Source organism: Schistocerca gregaria, chromosome 8, assembly GCF_023897955.1.
Source record: "Schistocerca gregaria isolate iqSchGreg1 chromosome 8, iqSchGreg1.2, whole genome shotgun sequence".
Classification (NCBI taxonomy): Eukaryota; Metazoa; Arthropoda; class Insecta; order Orthoptera; family Acrididae; genus Schistocerca; species Schistocerca gregaria.
The window spans coordinates 228,040,481-228,055,351 of NC_064927.1; positions in this window are offsets into that span (position 1 = coordinate 228,040,481).

Genomic DNA, 14,871 nt, shown 5'->3' on the forward strand with positions numbered 1-14,871 from the left:
CAAGCGATATACTAGATCACGTCCTCGGTTGGTACATTGTAAGTAGGCTGTTTAGGTTTTCTTATTGGTAACGCCGCTTAGCGCTCGGTATGAAAAATCACTGACTGTGCTGTGCGCAGTCTGTGTTTAGTTTGCATTGTTGTCTGCCATTGTAGTGTTGAGCAGCGGCAGCTGGATGCTAACAGCGCGTAGCGTTGCGCAGTTGGAGGTGAGCCGCCAGCAGTGGTGGACGTGGGGAGAGAGATGGCGGAATTTTGAAATTTCTGGCAGTAGTGGCGCTCGCTGTATTGCAGTAGCTTGAGTAACGAAGATTTTTGTGAGGTAAGTGATTTGTGAAACATATAGGTTATTGTTAGTCAGGGCCATTCTTTCGTAGGGATTTTTGAAAGTCAGATTGCGTTGCGCTAAAAAATATTGTGTTTCAGTTTAAGCACAGCCGTGTATAAATTTTTCTAAGGGGACGTTTCATATGTTGACCCTTAGCCACAGATACCTCAGTGGAATCTTCTGATTTTTTTCTTGTAGTTTGTGTAGTTAGTGTAGCCTTTGTTTATTGATAGCGCTTAATCATAGAGAGAATTTCCTTTGTAGTTGCAGTCTTTCATTGTTGTACAGTAAAACAGTTGTGGCATGCATGTAGATTTGCACCAAGTATTTCGCAGCTGCGCTTGCAATTAACTAGATATTATTTTCAGTGCTATGTTAATGTGTTCTCTTATTTTTGTTCTTCAAATTGTGTTTTTCTGTGTTGTCGTGTGAAAAATTGTGACAATAATGGCGTGTGAAAAACGTAACACTAGGCTCCAAAGTAAACTGAGAAATGACAGTGAAGACGAAAGCAGTGTGTTAGCGTCACCATGTAATGAATTCACTAACGTTCAAAGTAGTAATTTGGTAATAGCGCATAGGGAAATGGAGCGGGCTGCAAATAATGGTGTAGGCAGTGAAACAATTAGTGAACAGGGAAGCATTATCGATAGATCGGTCGGCAACAGCTCGCCTCAGGATTCCGAAATGACAGGACACAATCTTGCAAATACTGTAGATTCAGATTTTGCGTCCTCACCGTTTTCTCAAATAAATCAAGACACATTTTCTGCTTTTCAAAATGCGAATATTGCCGGTTCAAATGCACTGCCGAAAAGCACTGAGGAACATGTTTCAGACTCCAGTGCACTGTTATTACAGTTAATGCAACAAATGGGACAAAGGCTACAAAAGTTAGACACAACGCTTGAACAAAATCAGAAACAAATGGGACAAAATCTTCAAACGTTAGACACAATGGAACAAAATCAGAGACAAACACAACAAAAGCTTCAAAAGTTAGACATAATGGAACAAAATCTTCAAAAGTTAGACACAACGCTTGAACAAAATCAGAAACAAATGGGACAGAATCTTCAAAAGTTAGACACAATGGAACAAAAGCTTCAAAAGTTAGACACCACACTTGAACAAACACGTGAAGATTTAACTAATGAGTTACATAACATCGAATCGAAATGTCAAAAAGTCTGTAATGACATAAAAACACAAATTTGTGAGCATTTCCAACCTATTTTTTCGCGGCATGAAAATGCATTACAGAATCACGAAGCAGCCATAAAAGAACTGCAAACTATTGTTCATGAAAATCATGAGACCTTGCAAGCTAAAATTAACTCAGTTGCATCTACCGATTCGGTTACGCAACTTGCAAAAACTCAAGCGAACTTAAAGGACACAGTAGATACTCTGAAAATTGGTTCAGAAAGACACACAGAGGAAGTAATTTCACTGTCGGATAAAGTAGCCGAACTTTCAGATCAGTTCACTAACTTATCTACGAAGGTAGATGATGATCTGAATGACACAAAACCTGTAGCCTTCACTGAAACTGAAGAGTATGAACAAATTAGGAAATTCAAACAGAATCAAAATCAAATCAACACACAGTACAAAAGAGAAATGCGGGAAGTACAAGATCAGTTGGCTCAAGTAATACAAGAATTACATATTTCAGAGCACACTCGCGCCCCAGTATGGGAAGAGGGACATAGCAGTATAGAACAACCACAAAATAATAACACAGGGCATTTCGGAAACGATGAAAGTAATTGGCAAGGTGCACGGAATTTTGAGATGGAACCGCCGATACGACGTAACAATGACCGATATGCTATCCGCCGACACGATGATTTTGACTATAAGCTGTTCATTACTGCACGTAAATTCAAAACATTTAAGAATTCTGGCAACGACATTCATCCACAAGCGTGGCTCCATCAATTCTCTCATTGTTTTCCTCCCAACTGGTCATTAGAACACAGATTAGAATTTATGTGTGGCTACTTAGAGAATGAACCAGCTGTAAGAATGCGATCGGTCATTCACGATTACCACAGTGAAGGAGAATTTTACCATGCCTTCCTCTCAGCATTTTGGTCCCAAGCCACACAAGACCGAGTAAAACATAGCATCATAATGATGAAACATTTCGAACAATCTGAATTTTCCAGTCTTGTCAAATATTTTGAAGACAGTATCTTTCAAACCCAAACAGCCCCTCAGAACTCATCCGCATTTGCTTAATCAAATTACCTGAACATTTACGACAGATTATTTTAGCAGGACGATGCAAACACGACATTGAAGCTTTTCAGGGACTGTTACAAGAACTGGAAATTGACACTGACAATCGTGGAACGCGAAAACAGGAACATAACAATTACAGGTCACACCTGTCACAATTCCGCGATGACAGAAATAATACACGACAAGGCTATTCGTACAACGTAAATCGTGACCAAAACGGACACCACCCGTCTGACAACCGTTGGCAGAGTAGTAATTATTACAGGGGAAGATCACCTCTCCGCGGTAATGACTATCACAGAGACAATCAGAGAAACAGACAATATGGAAACCAAAATAATTATTATCAAGGGAGACGGAATAACTTAAGACGCAACGGTCCAGCGCGCAGTTACGATTCAGGGAGAAATTCTCCACCAAGTGACCGACAAGAAAGAAACTGTGGAATCTACCGACATGACGACACACGATATGATCGTAACGACAGACCTGAATTGCAGCAGAACTGGCGGGATTCAAACAGAGCAGGGCCCTCTCGGCAAGGTGAATTTGTAGAAGTTAGGTCTCCTAATCCCAATAACGACGCGCGCCAACAAAGAGAGAGACAATGACTCGCACCGCAGGCAGCCGCGTGCGCCGGCTGGCTCACAGAAAAATAACAGACGCTAACCTTGAGAAAAATTCCAGTATTCTTTACCAACGTCTACCACATAATAATTGCGTTGAAGTTGAAACTCTGCGTACTAGGAAGAGTAAAGGTTTACACCACATTTCACACGTTTATTGGAAGATAATCTGCTTTTTAACTTTGTCTTTGCCATAAAACATTTCACTACACATTTCCAGTATGCTTTGTCACACTGAAAAACTGTTAACATGCAATAATGCTTTAAACTCAAATATCCAGTCTAGAACCTAGGGAATACTTTTAAACAGAAATCACGAATGCATGGTTATAGTGGACAGACGACACATTGTTGTTATTTGTACATTCTTGCTTGTTAGTTGCACGATTATGTAACGACTATAAGGCTTACATACTTAGAACATATACTGTTAATGAGGTTTTAATGCAACATTTTGGTTCAGTTGAAAAGATATTCTTTATTTGAAGTACTTTCTGTGAGATTAAAGATGACTTAGCGTTTGGTTTCTTTGATAGCTACATGATTATATCACGACGCTACTAATGTGTGACACAATTTACATTGTGCTTTTGCGGTGTATCTGTTTTATATCTGCACAGTTTTTCTGAATTATTCTGGAAAGTAAAAAATGTCTTAGTAGTAACTTTGGTGGTATAGCTACAAGGAGACAGCCTTTTCCATAGCACAGTAATACGTTACAGCATAGTACTGTCTTCATCGCGGCAATAAGCGTAATAACTAAGATATTTATACGCAAAGCAATTCACTTCCTTTATGACGAGGTAAGTACATTGATTTCAGCAGAACTTTTGCTTACAGAGGACGATAACTACGACACTTCCACGTAATTATCTTACAACAAGACGCACAGTTTATCGCTACAGTACACGTATTTGAGTGATTAATTTTGTACTTAAAACATTTATTTTTAAAGATATTTGAAGTACAATGATACAAAGGTTTTCTGTGATACATTTCATTCCATTGCTGTAATCTGTAACACCTGAGGATATAATCACATTAATTCTCATGGGGGTACACGTCTACTTTGTGTACCATGTGTTTGGCAAGCACAAGGAGCCCTAGCTAATATGGTATTTGCTTATACAACTTTACACATCGGCACCATATTTCTCTAACACATAAATTACACAGGTATCTGATAATTTAACTGAGGGAAACAAACATTTATTATACTACATCAGTGACAGATGTTTACGTAATTACACAGTTGGATAACTTCACACTTACGAAATTATATTTTGTCTGCACTTTGTGAACTTTTCATACTTTTTGGGAACCATTGTGATGCTATGAGAGCTTTGAATGATGTATTTGGTATGGGATCATGATGTTTAAAGTACGTTTGAGGTAGCTGACACTTTTGACATGAGCAGAGAATTTTTATTAGGTTTTGAAATTATTGGAGGAAGCTACGACGATTTAGAGAGTTGACTGAGGTGTTATGATGTTATTATTACGACGACGATGTGAATTATGCTGCTGAAGTATGCTTAAGCTGATGCTATATGAGTTATTTGGTTATGCTATGTATCTGTTTTGATGACATATTGAAGAAGTGTCGACGAATTTACATATGTGTAATAAGGTAAGGAATAATGAGTAGTGGTTAGGGACTCTGGTTTGTGAAAAAAGATGTTGGAAACCAAGAATCGTACTTTAAGAGTTATGAAATGTGTGTATATGCGTGAATGTATCACTATGGTGGCGAAAATTTTTTGGACAGTATTATATTTATAGGATTTTATTTTCTACACATTTGCAACGCAAACTCTCAACCTGTGAAAATATTTTTATATGAGACTGCGACTGTAGCGGAAACTGGTGTCGTAAATATTTCGGTAAGACAATTAAGTGACCACCTGCACGTAATGCGTCGTGGGCACCCAGCTGCGCGACAACCACCTGACAAAAGAAAGCCATTAGTGTGTGCCTTTCAGAGGCACAGGTAAAAAAAAAGGGCGATTATCCTCGCTATTGACATTCCTTTGTAGAAAGCACCGCAAATACGACACACTCAATACTGAGAAAGATACTTACATCTGACACCTGATTATAACAAACGTCTTTCTACGAGAGTTGACAGAATTCTACTACCTTATGAAATGTCACATGACTATTCAATGATATTTTTATGCTTTGTCCATAGTTGCTTATTTCATTTGATATCTGTTTTCCAGCTGTGTTGCATCATTGATTTTATAAAATAAAATTAAATGCATTTGCTAATGTGAACACTTTCTGCCCACAGATCTATTAAATAATAATTTTATGATCCATATTCTTCGAAAAAGGAACACTTTGAATAGAAAGAACAATAAGAAGGGATTAATCACAGTAACTGAATACAAAATTTTCTTTTCAAGTACACGGTAACATTTTTTTTAACAAGAAGTTTTTGTGGTGCACCACTTTAATTGCTTAGACATTAAGATGTGAATAGACATTGTCCTTATCTGCATTGTTGTCTTTAGTGTAACATTTTTTCTGCTTGAGCTTTGTCATGTTTAGGTATAAGTTATAGCATTTGCTGCGGCTGTTTGCCATTCATAGTGCTACTGAATGTCACTTTGTATTACAAGGTTAAGTCAATTTTATTACCGATTTATTTTTCTTGTTTGCTGATCATTGCCTTATATTAGTTGTAATGTTGCTGCCTTTCTTTGCCAATTTCCATTTTTTTATCATTGCTGTTTGTGTTAATAGTTTTGTGCTGCTGCATTGCCTCGTCCCTTAGTTTAGTATCTGAGCTCAGTAGATTTAAGTTAGCTTAAGAGGGGGTAGACTATATAAGAAACTAACTATGATGAATTGGAAGAAAAGCATTGAGAAGCTATAAGGAAATGGTTTGGCCAAAAATGTAGTGTACAGTGGAGAAAAACTATTTTTGAAAGAGGATGTGAACAGAATACAGAAAGCAGGTTTAGATAGGACTTTTTGGAAATAATGATGAACTAAGGGAGATCTCTATGCAAAATACTGCAGTAAAACAAACCCTGTCCTTTCCTTTCGTATTATCCCTCTATGTGTTTATGTACCCTAGTGTATTTGTCTTTTTCCTGTCTTTATGTGTTTAGCTAATAAGATTTATGTTGGAGAACTTTTCAAATACTATGTTATTTTCTTTGTAAATATGTTCAGACATTATTTATTCTGTTTTGTTTTAATGCTCATGTGTGAAGTTGATGTTTCAAAAGTTATTCTTATCTTTTATGTATGTACTTATGTCGTATTTTTTGCAACACTGATGTATTTGCTATTTCGATTCTTTTGTAAAGCCTGTACTACTGCAAATGTTATCTGTATTGTTATGTTCTTTAAAGATGTATTTTGTACCTTTGTTATTGCATTCTTATGTTATAAAATTGTAATTGACACCAGTTCATCAAATTAAGTAACTTGTAAATTACATTTCACTGCACACGTTTCTGTTGGTCATAGTATATGGAAAATATGTGAGAAGTAGGGACTGATCGTGTTTGCACGTGTGTTAATAACTCAGTAAGGGACTGGATAACAGCATTGCTGGTTCTAAGCACATTTCAAAAACAATTTTTCTGAGTGCACAAGTGGTGGTTATGGACTTGTTATATTATCCGAAAGACTCTTCAATGGTGATTGTGCGCCTGCACAGTCAAACAGATGGCTGCTGGCCATCTCTACAAGGACTACAGTGGGTCTACACCCTTGATGACCCACAAATACCATTATTTCTACAAGGACTGCAGTGGGTCTGCACCTCTGGTGGCCCACCAATAGTAATCTCTACCAGGACTACAGTGGGTCTGCTCTGTGATGACCTACCTACCGATAGTCTTCAATGTCGACTGACTCTGCTGTGGCCCATTACCTGTCTGCATGTCGAGAGTCAGCACTGTCTTTCGTTGGAAGGACAACACTACTTCTTCAAGACTGCTTAGAAATCCACTACTTCCAAGTGCAATTTCTTTTATTGCTCAGACTTTGAAAAAAAAACACTGCAATTTTACGATGATGAACGATCAGGACTGTCTTTATGGACTGTGAGAGAATTTTAGCTTCTGACCAACATTGTATCAATAAGTGTGTGCATTTGATATCATTGTTATAGCAATTATGAAAAATTTTATCAAATCATTGTTGGCCACTGCCCAAAACAATTTGTAAAAATTTTTTGTGGGGAGCATGGGGGCTATGTAAGTAGGCTGTTTAGGTTTTCTTATTGGTAACGCCGCTTAGCGCTCGGTATGAAAAATCACTGACTGTGCTGTGCGCAGTCTGAGTGTAGTTTGCATTGTTGTCTGCCATTGTAGTGTTGAGCAGCGGCAGCTGGATGCTAACAGCGCGTAGCGTTGCGCAGTTGGAGGTGAGCCGCCAGCAGTGGTGGACGTGGGGAGAGAGATGGCGGAGTTTTGAAATTTCTAGCAGTAGTGGCGCTCGCTGTATTGCAGTAGCTTGAGTAACGAAGATTTTTGTGAGGTAAGTGATTTGTGAAACGTATAGGTTATTGTTAGTCAGGGCCATTCTTTCGTAGGGATTTTTGAAAGTCAGATTGCGTTATGCTAAAAATTATTGTGTTTCAGTTTAAGCACAGCCGTGTATAAATTTTGCTAAGGGGACGTTTCAACATAACCTACAATAATTTAGTTATTGAAGGCAAAATCGTAATTTTAAGTAAACTGACGACATGCTCCTGCGTTGCACGGGGAAAAGCAACCGAACGACCTGTTGGTGTTGCGGTAATAAATTTTGTAAACAAACTTTCCTAATCTATTAGCGAAAACATAGAAATCCGTGCATTAGTTCTTGAGGTTAATTTATATGTGTTCCGTAGATGATGGAAATAGAATAGTGTGATAATACCTCCTGATATATAGGTTTCCACTGCTTAATCACTTGCAGTAACTCATAAATATTGCTTGGCCGAAGCCTACCAATAAAGATGCTGGAAGTTAACATAGTTCTGTACTAGAACCTCGATGAAATGTTGACTCTCGGCATATTTGATGCCATCATAGGTCAAGCAATAATTTGGGGCTATTCGTAACAACTGTACAATTGAAACCGATTGAGCCACTATGTAATTTTGTTAGCACTGGCTGAAATAAACTTCCTGTAACAGGGTACATTTCATATTATGGATGAATGTTATGATGCCGTAGTACTGTGCCTCTCACTTGGAGAGATAAGGAGAATGGTAGTAATTACTAGTCAAAGTACAATTCGTACACAGACAAATACAACGAGTAAGGTAGTTTAAAACGAAGTTTCTAGCGACATTCATGTATGAAACATTCTCGGCTTTCTCGCCACGAGGAATCAGGGTTTGGAGCCCAAAACACCTAGAAGTAAAATAGTTGTTGCTACTAGTATACAGTTATGTTTCGAAAAGTTTTATACAATAGAAAGACTTGTCCGATAAACTTGAAACAAAATTTTCTCTTTGTCCGCATGAGAAAGCAAATGACATCGCTCTTCGAGGGAGAGCGTCGAAGCTCAAGACCGTCCATCGACTTTGGTATCAACGCAGTTGTCGATTGAGTGTCACCTAAATTCGGCCACGTGCCCAGCAGCAGTACTTGCATTTCCTCACTTGTCTGTCCTCGACATAACTGCTGGGTACTAAAACCATTCCTTTTTGTCTAATCGTAGGCTGGCAGGAATTTTTTACACATATGAATTTAAGTACATCATGTAGTATATTACTAGCCATTTTTCGATTATGACCATTTTCAAATGCAGTTTGTTGCTGAAACATGTTACGCTACATTCAGAACCTGTTTATGTGTGATGGCAGGAATTTAACCACCGCACCTGCATTCGAAAATTTTCATGGAGTCAGCTATGTGCCGAATACGCATGGGACTATCAACTGTTCGATATTAATGCCAATAAAAGCCAATTTACTTACAGATATATTTTATTTCGATGTTTATCTAACGTACGTACTACCGAGTCATTATTGTCTCGTCTTCGCTTGATTGTTGGGTGGGCTTCAATAATAGCCTGCCGTAATTGCATCAAGTCTGGCCCCTGTACTGTTTCTATCACACAGTTGGATAATTCATGTCAGAAATCCCTAATTCGAAAATTGTCACAGATTGAAACTAACCAGTAGCGTGCGAGGGTCATTCAGTAATTAAAGAGGCAACTTGGTCTGGAGAAAAAAGCGTTTATTTTTACAAAAAAATCTTTTTCTACTTGTCAACATAATCCTCTTGAACATTTATGCTCTTGTTTCAACAGGATACGAGCTTTTCTATTCTGGCTTTATATTTGAACCAATTTCCCCCAAATTATTTCAAGTCCTTGTTTTCCTGGAACCTCTGCCCACGTAATGACTCCTTCAGTGCACCAAACAAATGGAAATCACTAGGTGCTAAATCGGGGCCTTAAGGAGGTTGAGACAGTACATACCAGCCATTTGGTCGATGGTTTCATGGGTTGGTTGAGGACGTGCGTAGTCTTGCTGGAGAATCACACCTCTCCTCTGAGATCGACGATGTCTCTCTCTCATGGCTGGCTTCACCTTGTTTAAAAGCAAATCCGAGTAGTATTGGCTACTCATTGTACGATGCTCTTAGAGATAATCATAAAAAACTGGCCCTTCAGCAACCCCAAAACACCGTCAATATAACTTTTCCAGCTGATACTTCGGCTTTGGATTTTTCTTGACAGGTGAGTTGCCTCCACTCCATGATTGGTCTTTTTGACTCTCTCTGGTTCGTAACAGTGAGCCCAAGTATCATCACAATTTAAAATTTGGTTGAGGGAATGCTCCCCTTTCATAACGTTCCTTTAGCTCTGTGCAGACTCTCAACCTCGTTACCTTGTGCCACGTCAACTCCTTTGAAACCCATCTTGCGCATTTTTTGCGTTACTTCAGCTTGTTACATATAACGCTAAGAACTGTACCACTACTAACTTGAACCTTATCAATAATCATTTTCAGTCACATGGCGGTCGGAATGAATAATGTCATCAATTCGACTTTCAAGTGAGGGAGTTGAAACTGAAACTGGTCGGCCAGAACGCTGTTCGTTACTCACTGAGTCGCTACCACATTTGAACCGCTGTACCCATTTGTAAAAATTTGAACGATTCATGTAACCTTCACCATAAACTTTAGACTTTGTACAGTATGTATTAACTGTTTCCTTACCTTCAGCAAGTAAAAATCGAATAACAGAATGTTGTTCAATTAATGTGGACGTTTCAAGTGGGCTCGCCATATTGAAATGTATTTTTAAGGCTAGAAATAAAACAATGTTGATACCTCAGTTGATCAGTGACGCCAACATCAAGCCGTAGAAGTACCAAACTATCCCTATTAACAGTTTCTTTACCAAGACCGGTTTGTCTCTTTAATTATTGGACGACCCTCGTACTCTCTGTTTATCTGTATAAGAATGATTTTTGACGCACCACGGTTGACGAAAAAATGGTTTTTGCATTCAGGATATACATTCTTCATGAGAAATGACAAGAATATATCAAAAGAATAACGGAAACTCTTCTCCACAGATTAAACTCGGTAGTAATAGCAAAGCAGAGATGCTATTAAATACATGAGGAGCGAGCATGCCGCGAGCAGCAGAGGTTTTTTTTTTGTTTGGTCTCCTAGTGTTTACGATACTTCGTCGCATTCTTGTCGTCCTGTTAACAATTGTTTGTTGGCAATTTGCTATCAATAAGATCGTCAGTTAAGTGTCACCTCAGTTCATCCAAAAACCCAGAAAAAATATCACCATCACTTACGAAGGATGATAAGAAACAAAGTAGGAAAATAAATGAAATAATAAAAGTAAAAGCATACACGATATTGGATACGTGGAATACAAGTATGAAACGAGTGGCAGTCGGCAGTGTGTTTTGCTCACTGGTCGCATGCTGTACTGTATACCATAAGTTGGGGCATTGTTTGTGTCCGGGTAACACATAATGTACTGGTAGCTTGGTGCCATTGAGATCGTTAGTTGGATGTCACCTCGATTCGGCGAAACACAGAGCAACCAGTCGCATATTACTCATGAATAATGGCAAGACGATATCGAAATATAATGAAAAGTCTTCTCCGCAGCTTGAACTCTGTAGCAGAAGTAAAACGATACCAATGAAGCTATTACGCGTGGGGAGCTTGTATGAAGCGGAAGACAATGTGTTTTGTTCTTGGTAACATAATGTATAAAATATGGCGGCACTATATTTTAGTCCCGGTAACAAGCGTGAGTCAGTTTGGTACCAATTTCATGGTAAGCTGGGTGTCACCTCTGAACGCGGAAAAACGCAGCAGCAGCATTAAAATATTCATCATACATAATGAGAACAATTTATCATAAAACGATGGAAACTGTTGTCGCGATTCAGCTATGTAGCAACTACAAGATCTTGTCTTACTTGGTGTCAGGTACATGGGGAAGGTATATGGAGCTAGTCGAAGCGGGTTTTGTCCCTTTCCTGTAACAAGTCTTATATTTAAGGTTGAATAACAAGTAAACAGTTTTTGTTTTATTGATTTCTGTTTATTTTTAACTAGTTTTCGGCTTATTGTCTGATCTTCAGGAAACCCTGTATCATCCTTAATATTATTCTTTCCGTAAACTGTAATTTACAATAAGAAATATGTTTATTGCTCAAAATAAGCGGCTAGTGCTCAGTTAGACAGTTGGGAATCAATGTCATGACCTCAGAAACTGTAGCGTCATAAGCATATAACCTGTACTACTTTAATAGTGTGTATTTTAATTATGTATTGTGTTTAATATTGTCCACTGCGTAAAGTTTAAGTTACCACTTTAAAAAATATGTCTGCAGAAAACAAATGAAGAGTGATGTGAAGACTCCACAAACTTTAGCATTGTAAGTATATAAATTGTAATATTGTTATACTGTGCAGTTTAATTATTTACTGCTTTTGATATTATATTGTGTAAAGTGAATTTCATAACCTTAAAAAACAAGTGTGATGCACGACGTTCTCTGGAAGTGGATTACATCTTTGCTTAATGTTTGGTTACCTAAGAACTGCTGTCGCTCACGGACACGAATCAGAAGTTTCCTGAAGATGGCCCAAGAATCCAAAAACTAGTTACATTTAATCAAAAATCAATGTAACAAAAACAAACTACTTTTTATTCAATCTTTTAAAAAAGTCGTACATTATTAGTTTGACAGTTACGAGATTGTAGCTTGGATGTCGCGTCAAATTTGCTCAGAAACCCAGCACCAGTATCTTGAATGATACACATTTGAGCACTGATTGTTTACTGTTTAAACTATTGTTTGGTAGTGTAAAGTGTACAAAAAATACAGTAAAAGGATCTTTTCACGATAACGACCAGCGCAGCTGGCCCCGTAGCGACTAAAATATTGTCGGCAGTTCTTCACGAAGAATTGAAAAGAGATGTCAGAATATAAAGGAAAGGTTGATTAAAATCTGGAGCAATAACAAGACGTTATGTTACTCATTATTAGATACGAGGGGAGAATATACAGAGGGGATCCTTTGATCAGACTGTGTATATGGCTCTTCACTGTATTGTTGTAGTCCTGAAAACAAGTGTTGTGTAGTCAGTTTGCCAGAAGCGAGGTATTCGGTTGGGTGTCATCTCAAAATTTTGTCGTCTCGTATTGTTTACGGCTCGTCGGCGCCTCCTCGTAGTGCGGGTAGCAGTTGGTGCCGCAGCGGGCGCGTCGTGTACTGACCTGCAGCCATGACGAGGCCTGGGGTTGCCGCGCGGCGCCTGCGGGGTGCAGCCGGTGTGTGGCGGGTGAGGAGCCGAGCTGCCGGCCTGTGCCGCTTGCCGCCCGGCGACTGCAGCGGTGGAGTCTGTGCGGGCCGCGGGTGGAGGGGGAAGGCGCGCCTCACCGGGGCGCGGAGCCCGGAGCGCATGCGCGCCCTGCCCGCCTCGCGCCCCGGCCGAGCCGAGATCAGCTGGCTAATCACCCCGCGCCAGCGGTTGTCCACAACTCGCCTCACCTGCGGACTTGGTGAGGTCGGGCAGTGCTCAGCCGGATCGGCGCGCCCCCTAATCTCTGACACACTTCCGAAATGAGCGTCTGTCCGTACACCCGGTCCGGACCTACCCCGTCTGCTCGGCAGTTGACCCTACGTAACTCTGCAGCGGACAAAGTTAGCGACGGAATTACGGTGGCTCTCAGTCTTCATCTACATATACATACGTAATCAGTAATCGACTTCTCAGAGGCACCTTGTACTATGGCCAGTCATTCCCTTTAGTATTTCACTAGCGAATGAAGCGAGAGGAAAACCACTGTCCATATCGGGGATTTCCAGCCTCTTAACTTACCTAGGGCATCCAGGTGAGAAAAGGATGTACCAATGAGAGAACGGCATCGTTTGGTGGGAGTTTCACATTGAAACTATTCAATTTGTCGTAACTTTATGTAACTGGAATATTATTGTTACGTCTGCCAGAGTCGGCCCCTGCCAGGCTGACTACACTGAAGAAGCTCCTGCGTACCAAATAACATACACAAGCACTGGCAGGCGCAAACCAAGAGGAAACCAATTATTCAAAACAAACAGAACTTGCCACAGACTAATGCGAATCTTTTTCAGCAGAGGTCGCCTCACAGATACAGGAAAAATTGGAGTACTCCGCTGGCCTCTGCGGCCTTTATAAGGCCAGCGCAGCAGCAGTGCACCCAGTTCATCGCTGAGCTAGGACCACCTCCGACGGACCTCACCGACGCTCTTGATGAATGGTCGTCTACAAGTTATTTGTTTTTGTGTGTACATAGTGATTGTTTGATAAGTGTAGTTCAGTTTTAATAAACGACCTTATATTCAGTGTTCTACAATACTATTCTTCAGTGGCGACGGGTATAGTGGAACGAACCGACGAACATCAATTATAAAGGTTTTTTCGGGTCATATGATAGATGTTGGGGTGCACTGATACTAGATTTGGGCCGCAAGAAACTCGTAGGCCACCTGTAGGACACCCCTGGTTTATATGTTGCTGTACGAGTATTGATTGATCTCTTACTTTGTCTTCGTCCCCATCCTGTACAGTGGTTGGATGAAATATGGAAACACCCGAATCATAACACATTATCGTGCGAGTAGTACAACTGTTGCCATTCAAAACAACTTCCAGTCGTCACTGAATGAATAAATATAGAACCTATATGATCTGCTAGTGAATATTATAACATTATTCCTTGAAATTAGTCGCAAGTTTAGGTAACCATTATGAAGGAGGATAGCTATCACTCACGCAAGGCAGACCATATAGGATATATGATATCGAGATCTGGTAACTGTGGTGACCAGGGAATTTGTGACAGTTCATTCTCGTGCTCACTAAACCAGTCCTGCACGATGTGAGCTGTCTGAACAGTGGCTTCGGCGTCTCGGAACACAGCATCACCAGTGGGGAACACACATTGTACCAAGAGATAGAGCTGGTCAGCCAAAAGTTAACATAATCGTTGGCAGAACAGCTGTGGGGCCCGTGCAATACCATGATATGGCTGGCCAAATTGTCGTCGTACCCCCATCACGTTTCACACTTGGACCAGGGACTCGCCCCGAAATTAGTGTGGAGACTCATTCAATCAAATAACTTCCATTGCTTTCGGGGATTGACATCCATAATGGCCCGAACCTTATTTTTTGTTG